Here is a 14,003-nt window from a genome sequence, read left to right as displayed (position 1 = left end):
ATAACAAATAAATACATCAATTAAATACAATAAACATAGTTTAAATAAGGAGGTTTCATGGAGGGTTATAAATGAATACATTAAAATACAATTCTCTTTATTGACCCTGTTTGTCTTAAAACACCTAATGTCTAAATGATGTCAAACATTACAGTCTTTATTAAGTCATGGATTTATGAGTGAATCCCCTCCAGACAGTCACTCCCAGAAATCATTGCACCCTTTAGAAAACCTGTTTAAGGAAAGTAAACATGTTGTTGTTGTTGTTGTTGTTGTTGTTGTTGTTGTTTACAGAAACATCACCAGTGGTATGTACGACGAAACCAGTTCAACAGACCCTGGATCTCTCATCTCGGTAAACGGTCCTATGACGCTGGATATCTTCTCGACGGTTTGCAGCATTTGACACTCCTTATGAAACATGCTTATGATTCTAAAACCTTTGCTTTAATTCTGAGGAATCCAGAGTTCATCCAGGCTCTAACACTCTGTTTATTATACATCATTTCACAAGTTAAACTTAGATTTGTTCGGAGCTGATCACTGATGGGCCGCTCAAACATTCAGGTGGATAAAGGTTTTTATTCATCCCGTCACACACAAATCAGAAATGAACAACAATTGAAAAAGACAGAATCACTGAAACAGGAAAGGTGAAACTAAGCCGACGTAAAGATCTGAAGTCCTTCATCACGTGAACAGAACTCTTCCTCTGATTGGCTCTAAATCTAACTCCATATTAATGGAGATGATGGAGATACAGGACTCTCACGAGCTCTGCTGGTACTCACGTGTTTGTCTCTTGATGAAGACTTGAACTGAGAGCATGTGCTTCAGTTTGATAAAGGTGGACTGTGAAAACTAAGAGGATAATGTCTCACTGAATAACAAGAATCAAAACTAAACAGAAGCAGCTTCAGATTTAAATTCAGTGAATGTCTCTGAGAAATGAACTCCATCGTAGATATGATGCTCCTGTTTCTCTACCTGCTCTGTCCCACTGTCACACACACCTTCCCTGGTAATATCTGCACTGGATCCACAGTGTAAATGTATGGAAACATCCTCTCAGTGAAAGTGTGTGTGAAGGTGTGTATGTGTGTGTTAGTGTCAGCATCAGAGAACGACAGCTTTCCTCTGTCCCAGTCCAGATTCACTCTGACCCTCTGGAGCTCCTTCTGCAGGAGGAGAGGAGAGAATGGATCTGATGGAGACTCTGCTGAGTATTCACCTTTATAAAACCATATGCTCCATAATCCAGACTCTATGTCTCTCTTCCTCTGGACAGACTCTGCTAACACACCCAGTGACTAGCCTCTACTGTCTCCAACCTGGACATCCCAGCTGTGAGTCCCTGAGTTAAAGCCCTCAGAGCCCAGGACAGAGAAGGAGAACCTATCAAACCTCTCTGGATTATCAGGAAGTTTCTCTCTCCTCCTCGTCTCACTCTGGTCAGATCTTCAGACAGGATGAGGTATGGATCAGCAGTGTTTGGGTCCAGGATGAGAGGAGAGTAGGACACCAGGTCCTTCATCTTGCTCCAGATGTTGAAGCTGAGGTTGCCCAGGTGTTTGGCCTGGTCTATCAGAGCCCCTGAGGGCAGCTGTGGATCCTCCAGCAGGGGGCGCTGCAGCCGCTCCACTGCAGCCTTGTAGTTGTGCAGGAAGGAGACGTCTGCAGCTCTCAGCTCCTCCTCTGTGGCTCTGACTGTGAGTGAAAGAGCTGCTATCTCTCTGCTCACAGCCTCCATCTTCTCCTCCAACATCCTCCTCTTCTGCTCCTCTTCCTCCCTCAGTGCAGCCATCCTGGCCTCCTCTTCCTCTTCTAGAAACTGGTGAAGCTTTTTAAACTGCTCCTTAATCTGCAGCGCTGTGTGTCGGGCCTGGACCTTCAGGTGTCCTGCTGTCTGATCAAACTTCACTTTAACTCCTTCAAAAGTCTCTAACTTCTCCTTGAAGGGTTTCAGAGTTTCCTGAAGCTCCTTCTTGTGTTGTCGTGCAGCTTCATCGATGGGTCTGAATCTGTGGTCGGTGTGTTTCTCTGAATCTCTGCAGACGAGACACACTGGCTGCTGATGGTCCAGACAGAAGAGTCTGAGTCTCTCAGAGTGCAGACTGCAGAGAGCCTCTGGAGATCTCTGATCTCTCTCCTGCAGGAAACTCTCACACAGGTTCTTCAACACCAGGTTACAGGGAGGTTCTGCTCTTGAAGATCTTCTCTTACAGACTGGACACTCTCGTGTTGGTTTCTCTCTCCACCAGTTCTTCACACAGGCTCTACAGAAGCTGTGGCTGCAGGACAGATGAACAGGATCTCTAAAGACTTCCTGACAGACCGGACAGCAGAGATCCTCCTCTGATCTGGAAGCCATGTTGTCTCTGAGTGAAGCTGAAAATACAGCAGACAGGAAGTACACTCAGTCATGGCTTCTCAAACTAAGTCAGCAGCTATAGAGCCATCAGCTTTCTACCTGCTGCAGAACAGCTGGTGTCACAGCTCAGCAGCAACAGCCCACTCCACCCTATGCAGTCTGGATTCAGGAGCAATGGTTCTACTGAGACTGCATGTTGTTTCCTCTTGAAGGAATCAGGGCTGCATTGGACAAAGGAAGGAGCAGTTTCTCCTGACCTCCATAAAGCATTTGACACAGTAAGTCATCCAAAGCCTTTATCACAGCTGTTCCAGCTATCAGTGAGCTCTCTGAAATGGGTACGGGTTTTATCTGGTCGTTCTGAACGAGTCGGAATAAATAACAAACTGTCATCAACCAAACCACGCTCACTGGGAGTGCCACAAGGCTCTATGTGGGGGCCGTTGTTGTTCAGCCTATATAAAGGAACAAGAACTAACTGGTTCCTGGTTTGTCTCTCTGTTCACCTGTAACACTCAGGTGTGTCTCATTCCAGAAACACCACCCGCACCTCTACAGCTCTCAGTTAACTGGTTAAACTTCATTTCATCTGTGCAGTACGGAACATTTTAACCCCCACAGAGCTGCTAATGTAATTACCGTTTCAGGCCGTACACATACACATCCATATATATGTCCTTCTCACTTTCCTCCCTTCCTCCTACTCTTGCTTCCAGATGTGTTTATATAACACACTCCTGATGTACATTTCATTATGACCTTTCTACTGCAGTATTTACACATCAGTATTTGTACTTTAGAGTAGGATTTCCACCTCTGCTGCTGCCTGTCTTCCTGCCAGCAGGGGGCAGCAGGGATCCATGTGTGAGGTCCTCACTTCCTTCCTCCTTCCCTCCCAATCCCCTCTCTCTCTCAGGACTCAGATCCTGTACGTGACTAAAAGTAGAAGTACTCAGATCTGTAATTGAGTAAAAGTAGAAGTACTCAGATCTTGTACTTGAGTAAAAGTAGAAGTACTCAGATCTTGTACTTGAGTAAAAGTAGAAGTACTCAGATCCTGTACTTGAGTAAAAGTAGAAGTACTCAGATCTTGTACTTGAGTAAAAGTAGAAGTACTCAGATCCTGTACTTGAGTAAAAGTAGAAGTACTCAGATCTTGTACTTGAGTAAAAGTAGAAGTACTCAGATCCTGTACTTGAGTAAAAGTAGAAGTACTCAGATCTTGTACTTGAGTAAAGTAGAAGTACTCAGATCTTGTACTTGAGTAAAGTAGAAGTACTCAGGTCTGGTACTTGAGTAAAGTAGAAGTACTCAGATCTTGTACTTGAGTAAAAGTAGAAGTACTCAGGTCTTGTACTTGAGTAAAAGTAGAAGTACTCAGATCTTGTACTTCAATAAAGTAGAAGTACTCAGATCTTGTACTTGAGTAAAGTAGAAATACTCAGATCTTGGTCTTGAGTAAAGTAGAAGTACTCAGATCTGTACTTGAGTAAAGTAGAAGTACTCAGGTCTTGTACTTGAGTAAAGTAGAAGTACTCAGGTCTTGTACTTGAGTAAAGTAGAAGTACTCAGGTCTTGTACTTGAGTAAAGTAGAAGTACTCAGGTCTTGTACTTGAGTAAAAGTAGAAGTACTCAGATCTTGTACTTCAATAAAGTAGAAGTACTCAGATCTTGTACTTGAGTAAAGTAGAAATACTCAGATCTTGGTCTTGAGTAAAGTAGAAGTACTCAGATCTGTACTTGAGTAAAGTAGAAGTACTCAGGTCTTGTACTTGAGTAAAGTAGAAGTACTCAGGTCTTGTTCTTGAGTAAAAGTAGAAGTACTCAGGTCTTGTACTTGAGTAAAGTAGAAGTACTCAGATCTTGTACTTGAGTAAAGTAGAAGTACTCAGGTCTTGTACTTGAGTAAAGTAGAAGTACTCAGGTCTTGTTCTTGAGTAAAAGTAGAAGTACTCAGGTCTTGTACTTGAGTAAAGTAGAAGTACCAGAGTGTAGGAATACTCTGGTACAGAATAATATACCTGATATGTTCTGATACTCTGACCCTGCTGGAGGTCTCCTTCCTCTGCAGGTAGAACACAGACTCTGCTGCTGAAGGCTCCCGGCTCGTTGTTCCAGCTCTTATTGGCTTTGCCTTGACCCTGTGGGAGGGCAGCCCACCACCAGCTGTCTCGCGTTGGATCAAAAACCTGTGGGATTCAAAAAATTACGTAAAATCCTGCTTATAGAAATACACCTGCATGATCTTTAAAGTGTATTTCATTGTAACTCTGCTGGTGACCGTAAATGCAGTCGTGATATGTACGCATCTCCTCCTCCTGCAGGCTCTGCCACACATAGAATCAGAGGCTGGAGGACAGGCAGGTCTGGATCCTCCGCTGAACGCCTCTCACTCTTCAGCTTCATGAATATTTCATAGTTCATACCTTTACTCTGCATCGTTACCCGCTGGCTACCGGCCGGCAGGATGCGCGTGCAGAGCGGCGTCACGGCGCACGCCGGCATGCTGTCCATCAGCGATAAAAAAGGAGGTGGCTCAGAACAGAGGAGAGGATCGGTGAGTCTGAGTGTCCTCCAGCTCTCAGCAGGAGGTGGAGGAGGTGAAAGGAGATAAACAGCTCACACAGAGAGGATGTTTTTCAGCGTTCGCTTCAAAACGCCATCTTGCTGAGGCTTTTGTTCAAAGAGACTGACACACATTTCAATACCTGAGACCTGAGAGCCTACGGGGGTCAGTTTCCTGCCTAAGGAAACCTCAAGGCTGTTTATTTAAATAGCAGTCAGACGGTTCAGAGCACAAATGTTTCCCTTTGGACATGCAGGTTCTCTATTAGTGAACAGTGCTTTCTAATTATGTCGTACTGAGGCTGACAGGTGCTAATGCGCTACAGCAGTCCCAGACCTCCTCCCTCAGGAGGAACAGCTTCAGAGAGGATGCAGATAGAACTCACATCAGAACTCATGCAGGAACATCTGCAGCAGCTCTTCAACACATGCAGGAACATCTGCAGCAGCTCTTCAACTCATGCAGCATCTAGAGAACATTCAGCAGAGGAAACATGAGCAGCGTTTACTGAAAGCTGCAGAAACCAAACGCTGCAAATACAAAACTGAGTGAAATCAGCAGAAGAGCTAGCTAACGTTAGCACAGTTCTGCTTAGCTGAATAACAGAGGTTCCAGTGAGGTTCAGTTTAAAGATTCAGTCTCTATTGAGTCGTGGGTTTATGTAGATCATAATGTGGTCATGATGCGTGTCAATGAAATCATGATACCTTCATTAGACACCAAATCCAGAACTTGTGTGGATCCTCTGCACCAAGCACAGGTCTTTGCCCGGGCGCTGCTGAGCAGAAGTGCTTTCTGTAGAGACCATCAAATAAAGACCCGAGGGTGAAGGACAGGTCATGTGAGGTCCTGTAGTGTCACTGAAGAGAACATTTATATCTATGACGTAGTGAGAAGGAGGTTGCACCGTGGCACGACCGTTATTTCTCCTCTCAGCAGCAGATGCCCCCCCTCTGTGCGTCCGTACGTCCCTCTGCCCGGTCATTAATACTCATCCTGTGAGGGTGCATGAGGAGCAGCAGCTTGGGATTGATGGGCGGCGTGTCTGCAGAGGCGTGGGCGGAGGAGATGGTGCAGATGGTGGCTGATATGGAGCCGCAGATTTAGGTCGATTAGCCTGATGAGCAAAGAGTGTGTTGGAGTTGGCAGCGTGTCTGCAACTGGTGGAGGGTTCCCGTCATACGGTCTTTATTCCTGCACCGTCAGAGAACACATCTCTGAGTCCTTTTGGACTCTCTGCTTGAAGTGGTTTTTCTGCCAGATAGCTGTTGATCGAGATGAAACTGCTGCCATGAAGAAAAAGACAATTCCCAATGTGCAAAAAGGATCCAGAGAGCCGTCAGTGGAGAACAGACTGCATCGACAGACCAGGTGAGTCCAGCAGTATGGAGGATCTGCCTCAGAGCAGCCTGCAGAAACGGGAGGGTAGTTGGTTTCAGGAGATTATCAGGGTACAATCACCGGGTATTTCAACACTGACTCAGAATTCAGGGTTTGATGATTCGAAGTCTGCAGCAGAGAAATACCAATCAGGCAGATTCCTCTCCAACCAACTGCTTTCTCTCCTGAAAAGTCTGGATGACCCCTAGTGTCTGGAATGACCCCTAGTGTCTGGACCGGCCTCTAGTCTCAGGACAGGCCCCTAGTCTCAGGACCGGCCCCTAGCATCTGGAATGGCCTCTGGTCTCAGGACTGACCCCTATACTTAACCCCGGCCTCTTATCTGAGGACAGCCCCTGTAGTTTAGTTGGCCCCTAGTCTCGGCAGCGGCCCTTCCTTCTCAGTGCTTGTTTACTGAACCCTGCTGACAGTCTGGATCGTGGCTCTCCTCAGAGGTGGGTCTCTCTTATTAAGACCTGAGGAGCAGAGGGTTTGCAGGTCTGATGCTCAGAGACTGTTTCCTGGACTCTAATGCAAACAGAGCATCAGAGAGCGGAGCACCGAGCTGAATAATGCAGGAGGCACTTCAACGGGCCCTTCCTGTTCTTCTGGAGATCTGTTTGTCTTTACGGGTTCAAGTCTCACTCAGAATGACCTGCAGAGCTGGTCCTTCTCCAACAACGTGGAAATACAATGCTGCACTGGTTTGGCTCACTGGTTCATACGACATGGAAGATATTTGAAATCTCCGGACTGTTTCCAAGCTGACGATAAAATGAGGGTTCTCCTCCAGCAAACGTTTGACCTCTGCAGCGTTTCTACCAGTTGGATTACAGTGATCTGCTTCGGACCAGTGCCTGAAGAAGTTGGATCCTGTGAACCAGTGAGCATCACGTTCTGTTACTGGGAGTGGACATCGTGAACACCGCTGCACTCTTCAGGCCAGAGACTTTCCCTCTGGTTGGGTTTATGTATGACTCTCTCCCTGGGCTGCTTCCCTCTTACCTGTGCACAGCTACTGCCAGCGCTCCCCAGATATTACTCAGATGTTGGAGAACTGGACTAGGGAACCACACTTTTCAATATGCTGCTTGGAGTAATGTCCAGAAGCAGCTGTCGGATCAGATCACTATGGGGGGGTTCAAGTCCATCTTAAAGGAACAAGAGACTAATCTCAGTGAGACTTTTTACCTGGTTACATTAAGGATATATTCACTGGACTCTGCTTCCCATTCAACGAGCGGGCTAATGCTAGCTAAGGGTCTAGCTGCCTGTTCGGTCGCAGCTGGACTGGAATGTATGTTTATTTTTGTTTTGATATTCTGGTGCACACGCCCGCGGGTCACGGATCGAAACGAGGGTCCCGTGAATCAGTTCCTCTCCGGGATGCATCAACGCCTCTCACAGCGGGGGGGCGTCTGAGCTCCAGGGCGGTAACCTTCCTCTCTCCGCCATGTTTAAACTCATCCTGCAAATTACAAGGGAGGGTATTGATGGGTGATTTGTCAAGCTGGCATGCGGGGGTTGGTTTAGTATTCCTCAGGGAGCGCCGTGGAGTACAGCCTGGATCTCACACCAAGTGCTGCAGCTCGCCTGTCAAAATGTCACCGGGGAAATTCATCGCGGAGGGAAAAATATGTCAGTGAAGGATTTAGACGTGAGAGCACAGGTGAGGCCCTCTGCAGAGATTGTAAAGTTAGTCTTGGTAAGTGTGGAAGAGTTTCGTGCTAAAGCATGCATAATGGAGAAGTAAAAGAAAAAGTGTATCAGAGGTTTTATAGAATACAGCATGAGGCGCCAACGTCACTTCCTGTCTAAATTAGGCCCCGCCCACTCTCAGGTGTAAATCCTGCATCAGAGAGAAGCTGAAAATAATAGTGTCTTCACGTCTTAAAGCTGTGAGTCATATATTGCACCTCCAACAACAAATAGATCCAGAGCTCCGGTTCCTTTACTTCCTCTCCAGAAAAAAGGAGAGTAAAGAAAGGATCAGAAATCTCAGTGTCAGCTCTTTTTATGAAAAAGTGAAATTTCTTGCCAAACCCGAAAAGCATAAATCAGTGAGTAAGCACTGGAGAGTAAAATCATTGAAGACATGTATTAGCCCAACAGAGATTGGCCTGACACTTCAGCCAGTTGACGTTCAGCTAGCGAACGTTAGCTTTCCAACTAGCTTTCGCCAAATAGGTGGCCTTTAAATATGAGTTATTATTTGGGGCAGCGGGGGCTCTAGATTCATGTGCAGGTGTGCTACCTGTGTAGTGGCTGGTTGAACTATGTATTTAAAACTTCTTCTTATTAACCCCCTATGGCAGGGGTGTCCAAACCTTTCTCGCCGAGGGCCACATACGGAGAGCTGGGCCCCTGATGGAGGAGAATATCGCCTCATAAGTTAAGTTACAAGTTAGCAACACAAATCAAATGTAGGAGAATACTATGATGCTTTAAAACGCTTTCAGAAAGAACAGCCCACATCCCGTCCGTCTTCAGGGTTCATTTATTCTGTTGCAGCTCATCCCTTAAAACAGAGCCTCAGAGTGCTGAGAATCAGAGGAGATATGAAGGTCACATCTCCAGCTGGTTATAGAAATAATAATAATAGAAAGAAGTTATTTTTATCAACTCAGGTTTGTTAGAGGATGTTTTAAATTCTAAATGACTGAATTTATTTTACATTGGGCTCATTAATATGTAATATATTAATATATCCACTTTACTTTTAGAATGTGATTCAAGATGGCCCCCGGGCCGTAGTTTGGACCCCCTGCCCTACAAAGGGAACAGATATTGGTAATCAAAAAAATCTTAATTTCAAAACTCTGAAAAAAAACTGGTGAAGATTCTGGAAAGTAATCAAAATGCTGAAAAAGACAACTGGTTCTGACCCAGTTCATTTAAGAGCTTTAAAACTCTTTGGGCAGTAACGGTCGATGAGGCGGACTGCAATCACACACACATTACATGGCAGCGTGGGAGTGTACCAAACATGTTCAAACATCCAGAACCTGTGAATATCTCTGTGTTCCTGCAGCTGCAGCTTGGGTTCCTCTTTGTTTCCTACCTGAATGTTTCTTTCTGAACAATAAAGCAGGTCATTATCGGAGAGTGGACGGAGAGTGTGTGTTTACTCTGCATGGAGAGCCCCTCGCTGGAAAGGGAATATAATGGAGCATTTGAAGAGAGCACTCTCACACTTTGACTTCTCCTGTGGGCTTATTCAACTTTTATTATCAATACTTACTCTGCCTCTGGATCTCCTGTGTGTTCGTGTTTCATGGTGGCTGGTTTGTACATGAGGATTACATAATATGGTCCCTCTTTACATTTCATCTAGGCGTAATAAAGCCCTTTGCAGATGGAAGTTAATGGAACATCCAGAAGGAGAGATTTACTGCAGTAAAAGTGATGCAAATAATACAAGCCAGGATATCTGAAGGTTAGCCACGTTAGCGAGCTAGCTCACAGCAGATCTGCAGTGACGTCAGAAGGAGTCATGTGATCACATCTTTAGGGCTAAGACCAGGAAACATTTCAGGAGAACAACAACAGAGACAGAGACAGAGACAGAGACAGCTTCATGATCCTGAACGTCCCCCAGCGCTCCGGTCCCAGCTGTGTGCGTCTCTCTTTAGTGTCCCCTGGTCTCCAGCTGTGTGCGTCTCTCTTTAGTGTCCCCTGGTCTCCAGCTGTGTGCGTCTCTCTTTAGTGTCCCCTGGTCTCCAGCTGTGTGCGTCTCTCTTTAGTGTCCCCTGGTCTCCAGCAGTGTGCGTCTCTATTTAGTGTCCCCTGGTCTCCAGCTGTGTGCGTCTCTCTTTAGTGTCCCCTGGTCTCCAGCTGTGTGCGTCTCTCTTTAGTGTCCCCTGGTCTCCAGCTGTGTGCGTCTCTCTTTAGTGTCCCCTGGTCCCCAGCTGTGTGCGTCTCTCTTTAGTGTCCCCTGGTCTCCAGCTGTGTGCGTCTCTCTTTAGTGTCCCCTGGTCTCCAGCTGTGTGCGTCTCTCTTTAGTGTCCCCTGGTCTCCAGCTGTATGCGTCTCTCTTTAGTGTCCCCTGGTCTCCAGCTGTATGCGTCTCTCTTTAGTGTCCCCTGGTCTCCAGCTGTGTGCGTCTCTCTTTAGTGTCCCCTGGTCTCCAGCTGTGTGCGTCTCTCTTTAGTGTCCCCTGGTCTCCGTTGTGTTGGAGCTTCTTGCAGCGTTTGGTTTCTGCAGCTTTAGTAAACTGCTCATGTTTCCTCTGCTGAATGTTCTCTAGATGCTGCATGTGTTGAAGAGCTGCTGCAGATGTTTCTGCAGGAGTTCTGATTTGAGTTTCTGTATCTGCGTCCTCTCTGAAGCTGCAGTTTCTCCTGATGGAGGAGGTCTGGACCGTTGTAGTTCAGTTGCACCTGTCTGCCACCACGCTTACACACAACCATCAGGTATTTTAATTGGCACCAGAAAATCTGATATTTCTTGAGGAGAAACGTGCTCTTCTCACCTCAAATATTTCCTCCTCAGAAACATCCTCTTCTCTTTTGCATGTCATAAATGCAGTGAGACATGAAATGGCTTTGAAGTAAAAATCTGGATCTATATCCATCACCGTGTCGCGCCCTCTTTTATCCGCCGCCGCTCAGAGCTACGGCGGAACGTTCATTTAATTTCCCCATTGATCTGTCGGAGCCTTTACGGATTGCAGAGACTCTGCACCGTATTCATCCTTACCATAAGTGTTATTACTTATCACTGCAGGATCATTTCTTCTGAGTTTTTATAGCATTCAGAGATTATTCATTTATACTTCCTCCTAAGCAACATTCTGCTCTGTACCTTTATTGCTGTGGAATGATCAGATGAAGTCAACATGGCTCAGTGTTCGTGGAGCTGTGTGGAGTTTCTAAAACCTATCAAACATGGCCTGACACGTTACGCAATCATATGTCCTGGATTCAACAATACGTGTGGACGGCAGCAGCAGCCTACAAGGAAAACAATTCTCCAAAACAAGGTGTTTGCAAACCGTTCAGAATCACCAACGCTTTGGTCGGATCTGAAAATGAAAGAAGAAATCTGAAAATTTGTCAAATTTCTGAAGAAAATGTGAAAAAAAGACAATTCCAAAATAATTTTGTGAATACTCTGAAGAAATGTAAAGATTCTGAGTTAAAGTCAGAATTCTGCAAATAAGTAAATATTTCAGAAAAACTAAACATCCTGAAAGTAATATTTCTCTGAAAATATCAGAATTCTAAGAAAAGATTTTCCATTAGAATTTATTCTCTGAACAAACAGAAAATGACTCATGGAAACAACAAAATGTACCACCGAGGAATGAAAATCAGATTGAATACGTTCCTAAGCGCGGTCACATGTTGGGACTTGTGAATAAATGGAGGCGTAGAACCGTGTCCCTGACCCGGGATCACAGACGTTCTGTTGAGTGGAAAATGCAGAGACAAATAGTGTAAATACAGTGTAAACTGTAAGCTAAAGGGATGACCTTAAACAGTCTCAGTAACTTCTGATAATGTTTAAGGATAGTTCTGATGGCCTGAGATGCTCTATGGGATGCTTTATTTCTCAGAGAAACAAAGAGTCGGCGGCAGGAGGCAGACACAGCTGTCAGGAAAGTCCTACCTCAACACTTAGCAGAACAAACACCCAGCGGCTACGAGCAGCAGTGTTTGCTGTTAGCTGGATCCCTCTGTTCCTCACAGGTGTAACTGGCTGTGCAGATGCTGAGGCTTCACACAGAGATCTTTACAGCAGCTGCAGAGGAATACATTCCTCAGCAGCGAGTGATTCGACAGGGAGAAATGTTTCTAACCACAATACAAAAATGTAGGATATAAAAAACTAAAGAACTGAAACCATGACAAGGCGTCCACAACCAAGCTCTACTGGCTAGCGCTACAACACATTGTACCTGATTGGCTAAGGGGCGGGGAATCTCTAAGAGGTTGACCAATGACAACAGAGCCGGCCAGCTAACCAATCAGAGCAGACTGTGGTTTCAGACGGAGGGTAAAGAGTCATCACACCAGTTTGATATGATCTTTTATATGTATCCCAACACGCCGTGACGGTATCAGCCCTGAAACTGAAACCATATCAATAATCAGTTTCATGCGACGACTATAGACTTATCGCCAGTGTAGGTTTGCTTTTTACTGTTGGTTTAAATTGGTAGTAATTGACTAACCCTAATTGCTCCATTTGAGATCAATCAAGACCATTAAATCCCATCTACTTTCCGATGTGTTCACCGTGCTGGAGGTAAACTTCTGCAACACGTTTTAAACTCTCTGGCTGAAACATCAGACAAGAAGCAAGGGGAGCCAGATAAAGTTTAAATAACTCTGGAGTTTTTGATTTGCCTCTGAGCTGCGGCAAGCAGAGCTGCACCCCTCTTTACTCGCTCTTCAAAAGTCAAGTCACTGATAAAAAATCACCCGAGGTTTCCGCTCACCGCCTCAGCTCCGGAGAGAAGCCCTCGACTGCCGAAATGATTCGAAAAACACAGAAAACTGACATGAAAGAATTTCCTCTGCATCAGAAACGACCTGTTAGCTGAGTCCTCTGTCCCTTAATGCTAGGTGAGAGATACGTATGTAGAGTCTCTACTTTAAAGAGTCCTCTCCTGCTGATGTTCAGGTGTATATCAGTATGTAGAGTCTCTACTTTAAAGAGTCCTCTCCTGCTGATGTTCAGGTGTATATCAGTATGTAGTGTCTCTACTTTAAAGAGTCCTCTCCTGCTGATGTTCAGGTGTATATCAGTATGTAGTGTCTCTACTTTAAAGAGTCCTCTCCTGCTGATGTTCAGGTGTATATCAGTATGTAGTGTCTCTACTTTAAAGAGTCCTCTCCTGCTGATGTTCAGGTGTATATCAGTATGTAGAGTCTCTACTTTAAAGAGTCCTCTCCTGCTGATGTTCAGGTGTATATCAGTATGTAGTGTCTCTACTTTAAAGAGTCCTCTCCTGCTGATGTTCAGGTGTATATCAGTATGTAGTGTCTCTACTTTAAAGAGTCCTCTCCTGCTGATGTTCAGGTGTATATCAGTATGTAGCGTCTCTACTTTAAAGAGTCCTCTCCTGCTGATGTTCAGGTGTATATCAGTATGTAGTGTCTCTACTTTAAAGAGTCCTCTCCTGCTGATGTTCAGGTGTATATCAGTATGTAGTGTCTCTACTTTAAAGAGTCCTCTCCTGCTGATGTTCAGGTGTATATCAGTATGTAGTGTCTCTACTTTAAAGAGTCCTCTCCTGCTGATGTTCAGGTGTATATCAGTATGTAGTGTCTCTACTTTAAAGAGTCCTCTCCTGCTGATGTTCAGGTGTATATCAGTATGTAGAGTCTCTACTTTAAAGAGTCCTCTCCTGCTGATGTTCAGGTGTATATCAGTATGTAGTGTCTCTACTTTAAAGAGTCCTCTCCTGCTGATGTTCAGGTGTATATCAGTATGTAGTGTCTCTACTTTGAAGAGTCCTCTCCTGCTGATGTTCAGGTGTATATCAGTACGTAGTGTCTCTACTTTAAAGAGTCCTCTCCTGCTGATGTTCAGGTGTATATCAGTATGTAGAGTCTCTACTTTAAAGAGTCCTCTCCTGCTGATGTTCAGGTGTATATCAGTATGTAGTGTCTCTACTTTAAAGAGTCCTCTTTCTACTTGTGATACTTCCAATAACACCTGAAGTAGCACATGCTGTG

At 45.1% G+C, this 14,003-nt stretch overlaps 1 pseudogene; it reads right to left on the bottom strand.

Moving 5' to 3' along the window:
* Positions 1 to 652: 652 nt before the first annotated feature.
* LOC134872930 (E3 ubiquitin-protein ligase TRIM35-like) lies at positions 653 to 2,578 on the bottom strand (annotated as a pseudogene).
* Between the last annotated feature and the right edge of the window lie 11,425 nt (positions 2,579 to 14,003).

This window comes from Eleginops maclovinus, chromosome 12 (genome assembly GCF_036324505.1).
Source record: "Eleginops maclovinus isolate JMC-PN-2008 ecotype Puerto Natales chromosome 12, JC_Emac_rtc_rv5, whole genome shotgun sequence".
NCBI lineage: Eukaryota > Metazoa > Chordata > Actinopteri > Perciformes > Eleginopidae > Eleginops > Eleginops maclovinus.
This window is presented reverse-complemented; position numbering and strand designations above follow the sequence as displayed.